This window comes from Scyliorhinus torazame, chromosome 1 (genome assembly GCF_047496885.1).
Source record: "Scyliorhinus torazame isolate Kashiwa2021f chromosome 1, sScyTor2.1, whole genome shotgun sequence".
NCBI classification, from domain to species: Eukaryota; Metazoa; Chordata; class Chondrichthyes; order Carcharhiniformes; family Scyliorhinidae; genus Scyliorhinus; species Scyliorhinus torazame.
In genome coordinates this window covers 338118869-338129871 of record NC_092707.1, presented here as the reverse complement: position 1 = coordinate 338129871, position 11003 = coordinate 338118869, and positions in this window count along the sequence as shown.

Genomic DNA, 11003 nt, shown 5'->3' with positions numbered 1-11003 from the left:
CCGGATGCAGCGCCTCAACATTGACGAAAGCGGCCATTTTGCGTGCTCTTCCCGGGGCCCGATGCATGCGCGATGTGAACAGGATAACAAAGTGGCCGAAACCCGCACGGTGCAAGTGCAGATGTCTGAGAACCGCACTACGCATGTGCAACGACGCACGGAGCGTCAGGACGCCGACGTCATGATGTGTTCAAACTGTGGCACCACCCATTTAAAGAAACACTGCCCTGCAAGAGGTAGACGCTGTTTAAACCGCGGGAAGCCAGGTCACTATGCAGCCCTGTGCAGATCTGCACCACCAGTCAGGAGCCAGTGCTCCCAATTCCAACGACGGCGCATCTGGAGTGTGCAACAACGCCTACAGGATTCTGATCCCGGCAGTGCAACTGATCCAGATGATGAATGCCTGGACAATGCCTACCGTGTGGGCATTATTACAACGTGTGAATATGCCACACCAGACTCATCGCAAGTCCAGTCAATCCTAGCTGTGGATTCCGAGGACGAATGGCGAGCAGTGATGAATGTCAACCACTGCCCCATCCAGTTCAAGCTGGACACAGGTGCCTCTGCCAATCTCCTCTCACAGGCAGATTTCAGACGCATTAAGAACCCCCCACGGTCCTTCCAGTTTCCTGCAAGCTCCTGGATTACAGTGGGAATGCCATCACGGCACTGGGATTCTGCCATCTGCATGTATCCAACCGGCACACATAAGCACGGTTACGCTTTGAAATTGTTAAGCCGGACAGGGCATCCTTAATAGGTACGCACGCCTGCAAGCAGCTGAATCTCATGCAACGGGTTACACCACAACATCCTCCCATGTGGATCTTCAGGCCGGCATCGACAACATCCTCGCCCAGTATCCAGATGTGTTCAACGGGTAGGGCACGCTGCCATATCGATACAAGATTCTGCTACGACCTGATGCCACGCCAGTGGTCCACGCACCACGACGTGTCCCTGCTCCACTGAGAGAGCGCCTGAAGGCACAGCTCAAGGATCTTCAGCATAAAGGCATCATATCCAAGGTCACCGAACCGACTGATTGGGTCAGCTCGATGGTGTGCGTAAAGAAGCCTTCAGGGACCTGCGCATCTGCATTGATCCCAAGGGTCTCAATAAGAATATCATGCGGGAACACTACCCCATCCCGAAGCGGGAGGAACTCACGAGTGAGATGGCACGCGCGCGCTTCTTCACCAAGTTTGGTGTATCACAGGGATTTTGGCAAATCCAGCTGGAAGAGTCCAGCACAAGGCTCGGCACCTTCAACACGCTTTTAGGCAGATACTGCTACAATCGCATGCCATTTGGCATCATCTCTGCATCAGAGATATTCCATCGCATCATGGAGCAGATGATGGAAGGCATTGAAGGTGTTTGTGTGTCCGTGGACGACATCATCATATGGTCCACGACCCCTGAAGAACATGTGTCCCATCTCCAGAAGGTATTCCGCCGTGTACATGCCAACGGCCTAAAGTTAAACAGGTCCAAATGTTGTTTTGGCACATCGACGCTCAAGTTCCTAGGCGAACAGATCTCACAGCATGGTGTTATTCCAAATTACACAACACAACAGCGAGCAGTGATGAAGGTCAACCACTGCCCCATCCAAATTACATAACACAACAGTGGTCAACTGACCAGGAGAGGATTACTGCCTCCATCATCATTTACTGTTAAAGAAAGTTAGTGGCTGATTTTGGAAATATAATTGATAGACGGATCTTCTTATGATTTTATTCCTGCTTTACGTTATAATGGAGGAGGAAGAAGAGGGAGAACCAGAGACAGAGGGCGGGATTCTCCGATCAGCCGGAGAATCAAGATTCGTGGCGAAATCGGAGGCGGTGCCATTTCGCACTGCTCCGCCCCCTCCAAGGAGGCGTACTCTAGGATTTCGGCGCTTGCCGTATCGACAACCTCAGGACGTTGCCTGAGGCTCTCCCCCGATGCTCCGCCCCCGACCGGCCGAGTTCCCGATGGCGTGGGTCCCTCATTGTATTACTTGTCGGAAACACTGCGTGGCGGCTGCGGACTCAGTCCATCGCCGCCACAGTCAGGGGAGGGCCGATCCGTGGGCAGGGGGGACTTTGGTAGGGTCTGGGGGCACTGTTGGGGGCTGGTCCGACACTATTTGGCAGGCCGGGTCCACGGGCAGCCGGTGCCATGTTGCACGGCGTGGCTGCTGCAGGCCATCGCCGTGCACATGCGCGGCCACGGACCCGGCAATTCTCTGGCCGTATCGGCAGCTCGAGCCAGGTGCTCTGCCCCCCACCAAACGGAGGATCAGTGGCGGTTTTGCGCCGAATGTTCGGTCGTAAAAGACCTCCGTTCCCACGCCGGCGTCAGGACATTGCCTGAAAATCGGAGAATCCAGTCCAAAAAGCCCACAGAATGAAGCGCCACAGGAGGATACTGAACCCCATTTGCAGGTACCTGCCTCAGAGATTAGGCAGGCTGGGTGGGGTATCCTTGGAGATTTCTGAGGAACTCTCTGTGTGCTGTTTATGCTTCGCCAAGTACACCATCGTCCAACTGTGCATTTAGTTCCGTCATCTCTTGAAACCTCGATCCACATGCTGCTGAGCTACAAGAGTGGAAATGGAAGTAACCACAGCCTTCAGCCTTTACTTTGTCTGATTCCTTCCCCAGACATCTACAGGGGACTAATGCCTGATAAATAAAGGGAAATAAAGAACATAATTTGCGGCATGGGTTGGTACATGGAACTTCGATGTTGTGGCCATTTCGGAGACATGGATAGAGCAGGGACAGGAATGATTGTTGCAGGTGCCGGGGTTTAGATATTTCAGTAAGCTCAGGGAAGGTGGTAAAAGAGGGGGAGGGGTGGCATTGTTAGTCAAGGACAGCATTACAGTGGCAGAAAGGACGTTTGATGAGGACTCGTCTACTGAGGTAGTATGGGCTGAGGTTAGAAACAGGAAAGGAGAGGTCACCCTGTTAGGGGTTTTCTATAGGCCTCCGAAAAGTTCCAGAGATGTAGAGGAAAGGATTGCAAAGATGCTTCTGGATAGGAGCGAAAACAACAGGGTAGTTGTTATGGGGGACTTTAACTTCCCAAATATTGACTGGAAATGCTATAGTTCGAGTACTTTAGATGGGTCCGTTTTTGTCCAATGTGTGCAGGAGGGTTTCCTGACACAGTATGTAGCTAGGCCAACGAGAAGCGAGGCCATTTTGGATTTGGTACTGGGTAATGAACCAGGACAGGTGTTAGATTTGGAGGTAGGTGAGCACTTTGGTGATCGTGACCACAATTCGATTACGTTTACTTTAGTGATGGAAAGGGATAGGTATATACCGCAGGGTAAGAGTTATATCTGGGGGAAAGGCAATTATGATGCGATGAGGCAAGACTTAGGATGCATCGGATGGAGAGGAAAACTGCAGGGGATGGGCACAATGGAAATGTGGAGCTTGTTCAAGGAACAGCTACTGCGTGTCCTTGATAAGTATGTACCTGTCAGGCAGGGAGGAAGTGGTCGAACAAGGGAACCGTGGTTTACTAAAGCAGTCAAAACACTTGTCAAGAGGAAGAAGGAGACTTATGTAAAGATGAGACATGAAGGTTCAGTTAGGGCGCTCGATAGTTACAAGTTAGCTAGGAAGGACCTAAAGGGAGAGCTCAGAAGAGCCAGGAGGGGACATGAGAAGTCTTTGGCTGGTAGGATCAAGGATAACCCTAAAGCTTTCTATAGATATGTCAGGAATAAAAGAATGACTAGGGTAAGAGTAGGGCCAGTCAAGGACAGTAGCGGGAAGTTGTGCGTGGCGTTCGAGGAGATAGGAGAGGTGCTAATGAATCTTTTTCGTCAGTATTCACACAGGAACAAGATAGTGTTGTCGAGGAGAATACTGAGATTCAGGCTACGAGACTAGAAGGGCTTGAGGTTCATAAGGAGGAGGTGTTAGCAATTCTGGAAAGTGTGAAAATAGATAAGAAAATAGATAGGATGGGATTTATCCTAGGATTCACTGGGAAGCTAGGGAGGAGATTGCTGAGCCTTTGGCTTTGATCTTTAAGTTATCTTTGTCTACAGGAATAGTGCCAGAAGACTGGAGGATAGCAAATGTTGTCCCCGTGTTCAAGAAGGTAAGTAGAGACAACCCCGGTAACTATAGACCAGTGAGCCTTAATTCTGTTGTGGGCAAAATCTTGGAAAGGTTTATAAGAGATAGGATATATAATCATCCGGAAAGGAATAATTTGATTAGAGATAGTCAACACGGTTTTGTGAAGGGTAGGTCGTGCCTCACAAACTTTATTGAGTTCTTTGAGAAGGTGACCAAACAGGTGGATGAGGGTAAATCAGTTGATGTGTATATGGATTTCAGTAAAGCGTTTGATAAGGTTCCCCACGGTAGGCTACTGCAGAAAATACGGAGGCATGGGATTCAGGGTGATTTAGCAATTTGGATCAGAAATTGGCTAGCTGGAAGAAGACAAAGGGTGGTGGTTGATGGGAAATGTTCAGACTGGAGTCCAGTTACTAGTGGTGTACCACAAGGATCTGTTTTGGGGCCACTGCTGTTTGTCATTTTTATAAATGACCTGGAGGAGGGCGTAGAAGGATGGGTGAGTAAATTTGCAGATGACACTAAAGTCGGTGGAGTTGTGGACAGTGCGGAAGGATGTTACAAGTTACAGAGGGGCATAGATAAGCTGCAGCGCTGGGCTGAGAGGTGGCAAATGGAGTTTAATGCTGAAAAGTGTGAGGTGATTCATTTTGGAAGGAATAACAGGAAGAAAGAGTACTGGGCTAATGGTAAGATTCTTGGCAGTGTGGATGAGCAGAGAGATCTCGGTGTCCATGTACATAGATCCCTGAAAGTTGCCACGCAGGTTGAGAGGGTTGTTAAGAAGGCGTATGGTGTGTTAGCTTTTATTGGTAGAGGGATTGAGTTTCGGAGCCATGAGGCCATGTTGCAGCTGTACAAAACTCTGGTGCGGCCGCATATGGAGTATTGCGTGCAAGTCTGGTCGCCGCATTATAGGAACGATGTGGAAGCATTGGAAAGGGTGCAGAGGAGATTTACCAGAATGTTGCCTGGTATGGAGGGAAGATCTTATGAGGAAAGGCTGAGGGACATGAGGCTGGTTTCGTTAGAGAGAAGAAGGTTAAGAGGTGACTTAATTGAGGCATACAAGATGATCAGAGGATTGGATAGGGTGGACAGGGAGAGCCTTTTTCCTCGGATGGTGATTTCTAGCACAAGGGGACATAGCTTTAAATTGAGATAGATATAGGACACATGTCAGAGGTAGGTTCTTTACTCAGAGAGTAGTAAGGGCGTGGAATGCCCTGCCTGCAACAGTAGTGGACTCGCCAACACCAAGGGCATTTAAATGGTCATTGGATAGAGATGATAAAGGAATAGTGTAGATGGGCTGGAGAGTGGTTTCACAGGTCGGCGCAACATCGAGGGCCGAAGGGCCTGTACTGCGCTGTAATGTTCTATGTTCTATGTTCTATAATTTGTCATATGTGACCGAGGTCCATATTCTGTAAGGCTGGGATTTTATGAAATATCTGCAGTGTGTGGTAAACCACTGTGTTCTGATATTGGAGGTTGAACGGTAGAACCTGCACTACAGATTCACCTGTGGCCCCTGCATGCTATCTCTGTCCAGGAGGCGGGTTATAAATATGCATGGCCTCCAGCTCGCAGCCATTTTGCCAGCTGCTGTGGGAGGCCACACATCTGATACTAATAAAGCCTCAGTTTGGATTCAACTTCAGTCAAATTGATCGTTCTCAATTTATTAGTAGCAGATTCAGAAGATGGACCTCCGGATTAAACCAGATCGCCTGCAGCTGGATCCACACGCAAGCGACGCCAGAAAGGACTTCCAGTACTGGCTAGCTTGTTTTGAAGCGTATATCAACGCGGCGCCGACCCCTGTTCCAGAGGCTCAGAAGATCCAAATATTGTACTCGGCTCAGCTCCAAAGTCTTCCCGCTGATCCAGGATGCACCCAATTACGCTGATGCCATGACTCAACTCAAAGAAAATTATGAACAGAAGACGAACACGCTCTTCGCCAGACATGCGCTCGCAACGCGTACTCAAGTACCTGGTGAGTCAATCGAGGACTTCTGGAGGGCCCTGATACCACTAGTTCGGGACTGTGACTGCCAGGACGTAACAGCTAAGGAGCACTCAGATCTCCTTATGCGGGGCGCTTTTGTGACTGGGATTGGTTCTGATGTTATCAGCAGCGGCTCCTAGAAGGGGCCACGCGTGACCTCGCAGTGACTAAAACACTAGCGCTCTCCATGACGGCCGCCTTGCGCAATGCCCAGTCCTACACCCCCAACTGCACGGCCCACCCCTTCTACGCTACATGGGCCCCACACGCAGCCGCCCAGCGGGAGCGCTGCCCACCCAATACGCCTGCGCTACGCGCCAGCCAGTGATGTCCGGGGGGCCCTGATGCTATTTTTGTGGCCAGAAAAAACACCCCCGCCAACACTGCCCAGCCCGCGCTGCCCTCTGTAAGGCCTGCGGGGAGAAGGGCCACTTCGCTGCGGTGTGCTAGGCCCGCTCAGCAGCCGCGGTCACCCCCCCCCCGCCCCCCCCCCCCGCCGATCATGGACAATGGGCGCCGCCATCCTCCTCTCCTCCCCAGGTCATGTGCGACCAATGGGCGTCGTCATTTTCTCCCCGCACAACACGTGCGTTTCATGGGCGCCGTCATCTTGCTCCCCTCCCGCAACATCCGTTCCATGGGCGCCGCCATTTTGTAATCCCAAGGCCTCCAACGCCACCATCTTGTCCACCCCACAGCACATGGACACCAACGGCATTCCAGGACCTATAAGACCATAAGACATAGGAGCAGAAGGAAGGCCATTTGGCCCATCGAGTCCACTCCACCATTCAATCATGGCTGATTTCAACTCCATTTACCCGCTCTCTCTCCATAGCCCTTAATTCCTCGAGAAATCAAGAATTTATCAACTTCTGTCTTAAAGATGCTCAACGTCCCGGCCTCCACCGCCCTCTGTGGCAATGAATTCCACAGACCCACCACTCTCTGGCTGAAGAAATTTCTCCTAATTTCTGTTCTAAAGTGACTCCCTTTTATTCTAAGGCTGTGCCCCCGGGTCCTAGTCTCTCCTGCTAATGGAAACAACTTCCCTACGTCCACCCTATCTAAGCCATTCATTATCTTGTAAGTTTCTATTAGATCTCCCCTCAACCTCCTAAACACCAATGAATATAATCCCAGGATCCTCAGACGTTCATCGTATGATAGGCCTACCATTCCTGGGATCATCCGTGTGAATCTCCGCTGGACCCGCTCCAGTGCCAGTATGTCCTTCCTGAGGTGTGGGGCCCAAAATTGCTCACAGTATTCTAAATGTGGCCTAACTAATGCTTTATAAAGCTTCAGAAGTACATCCCTGCTTTTATATTCCAAGCCTCTTGAGATAAATGACAACATTGCATTTGCTTTCTTAATTACGGACTCAACCTGCAAGTTTACCTTTAGAGAATCCTGGACTAGGACTCCCAAGTCCCTTTGCACTTCCGCATTATGAATTTTGTCACCGTTTAGAAAATAGTCCATGCCTCTATTCTTTTTTCCAAAGTACAAGACCTCGCACTTGCCCACGTTGAATTTCATCAGCCATTTCTTGGACCACTCTCCTGAACTGTCTAAATCTTTCTGCAGCCTCCCCACCTCCTCCATACTACCTGCCCCTCCACCTATCTTTGTATCATCGGCAAACTTAGCCAGAATGCCCCCAGTCCCGTCATCTAGATCGTTAATATATAAAGAGAACAGCTGTGGCCCCAACACTGAACCCTGCGGGACACCACTCGTCACCGGTTGCGACTCTGAAAAAGAACCTTTTACCCCAGCTCTCTGCCTTCTGCCTGACAGCCAATCGTCAATCCATGTTAGTACCTTGCCTCGAATACCATGGGCCCTTATTTTACTCAGCAGTCTCCCGTGAGGCACCTTATCAAAGGCCTTTTGGAAGTCAAGATAGATAACATCCATTGGCTCTCCTTGCTCTAACCTATTTGTTATCTCTTCAAAGAACGCTAACAGGTTTGTCAGGCACGACCTCCCCTTACTAAATCGATGCTGACTTGTCCTAATCCGACCCTGCACTTCCAAGAATTTAGAAATCTCATCCTTAACAATGGATTCTAGAATCTTGCCAACAACTGAGGTTAGGCTAATTGGTCTATAATTTTCCATCTTTTTCCTTGTTCCCTTCTTGAACAGGGGGGTTACAACAGCGATTTTCCAATCCTCTGGGACTTTCCCTGACTCCAGTGACTTTTGAAAGATCATAACTAACGCCTCCACTATTTCTTCAGCTATCTCCTTTAGAACTCTAGGATGTAGCCCACCTGGGCCTGGAGATTTATCAATTTTTAGACCTCTTAGTTTCTCTAGCACTTTCTCCTTTGTGATGGCTACCATATTCAACTCTGCCCCCTGACTCTCCTGAATTGTTGGGATATTACTCATGTCTTCTACTGTGAAGACTGACGCAAAGTACTTATTTAGTTCCTCAGCTATTTCCTTGTCTCCCATCACTAGATTACCAGCGTCATTTTGGAGCGGCCCAATGTCTATTTTTGCCTCCCGTTTGTTTTTAATGTATTAAAAGAAACTTTTACTATCATTCCTAATGTTACTGGCTAGCCTACCTTCATATTTGATCCTCTCTTTCCTTATTTCTCTCTTTGTTATCCTCTGTTTGTTTTTGTAGCCTTCCCAATCTTCTGACTTCCCACTACTCTTTGCCACATTATAGGCTTTCTCTTTTGCTTTGATGCATTCCCTAACTTCCTTTGTCAGCCATGGCTGCCTAATCCCCCCTCTGATAACCTTTCTTTTCTTTGGGATGAACCTCTGTACTGTGTCCTCAATTACTCCCAGAAACTCCTGCCATTGCTGTTCTACTGTCTTTCCCACTAGGCTCTGCTCCCAGTTGATTTTCGTCAGTTCCTCCCTCATGCCCCTGTAGTTACCTTTATTTAACAGTAGCACCTTTACATCTGATTCTACCTTCTTTCTTTCAAATTGGAGATTGAATTCTACCATATTATGATCACTGCCTCCTAAGGTGTTCCCTTACTTTAAGATCTTTAATCAAGTCTGGCTCATTACATAACACTAAGTCCAGAATGGCCTGTTCCCTCGTGGGCTCCATCACAAGCTGTTCCAAAAAGCTCTCCTGTAAACATTCAATGAATTCCCTTTCCTTGGGTCCACTGGCAGCATTATTTACCCAGTCCACCTGCATATTGAAGTCCCCCATGATCACTGTGACCTTGCCTTTCTGACATGCACTTTCTATTTCATGGTGCATTTTGTGCCCCCGGTCCTGACCACTGTTAGGAGGCCTGTACATAACTCCCATTATCGTTTTTTTGCCTTTGTGGTTCCTCAACTCTACCCACACAGACTCCACATCATCTGACCCTATGTCATTTAGTGCTATTGATTTAATTTCATTCCTAATTAACAAGGCAACCCCGCCCCCTCTGCCCACCTCTCTGTCTTTTCGATAGGTTGTGAATCCCTGGATGTTTAAATGCCAGTCCTGAACCCCCTGCAACCACGTCTCTGTGATGCCTACCACATCATACCTGCCAGTCACAATCTGGGCCACAAGCTCATCTACCTTGTTCCGTACACTGCGCGCATTTAAATATAGCACCTTTAATTCTCTATTGACCGTCCCTTTTTGTTTTCTTAGTGTGGTGGACCTTGGTTTACTGAGCCTTTCCATACACTGTGTCATATTTTGTGGGATTGGGACTATCGTAACCTCTCCTGAGTTTTGTCTTTTCGTGTTTTTTTGTATTCCTAAGCAGCTACGCTTCCCACTGATTACTTCACCTCTTGGTTCCCTGACTTTCCCTTCCCCCCCCAATCTTTAGTTTAAAGTCCTATTGACCACCCTATTTACTCTTTTCGCCAGAACACTGGTCCCAGCTCGGTTCAGGTGGAGACCATCCCAACGGTATAGGTCCCCCCTGTCCCAAAACTGATGCCAGTGTCCCATGAAAAGGAACCCCTCTTTCCCACACCACTCTTTCAGCCACGTGTTAACTTCCCTTATTCTTGCCTCCCTATGCCAATTTGCACGTGGCTCGGGCAGTAATCCGGAGATTATGACCCTTGAGGACCTGTTTTTTAATTTGAATCCTAGCTCTTTATAATCTCTAAACAGGTCCCCTTTTCTAGACTTGCCTATGTTGTTGGTACCGTCATGGACCACAACAACTGGATCCCCCCCCCTCCCTCTCCAGTATCCTTTCAAGCCAGTCAGAGATGCTAGGAGGCAGTCACACCCTAGCATCGGGCAGGCAACATACCATGCGGGACTCTTTATCCTGCTCACAAAGGATACTATCTATCCCCCTGATAATAGAATCCCCTACAACTACAACTTGCCTATTTACTCCCTCCCCTTGAATGGCCTGCTGAACCATGGTGCCTTGGTCAGCTGACTCATCCTTCCTACAGCCCTGTTCGCCATCCACACAGGGAGCAAGTGCCTCATACCTGTTGGACAGGGTCAAGGGCTGAGGCTCCCGAGTTCCTGACTGCTGGTTCCCTTTACCTGCCTGACTTGCAGTCACACCCTGCTGTCCCTGGCCACTGGCAGGATTTAAACTACTTACTCTGACAGGTGTGACTGCCTCCTGAAACACCGTGTCCAGGTAAGTCTCCCCCTCCCGGATGTGCCTCAGTGTTTGAAGCTCAGACTCCAGCTCATCAACTCTGATCTGGAGCTCTTCGAGCAGCCAACACTTACTGCAGATGTGGTCGCTGCAGCTCGCAATGGGATCTGCCAGCTCCCACATCAAGCAGCTCAAGCACATCACTTGACCAGCCATCACTGGTTAATTAATTAGTTTAATTTAAGTTTACGAGTTTAGCTGTGTTTTTTTAAAATTTGGGGCAGATTTGCTATCAACCAATCAGATCA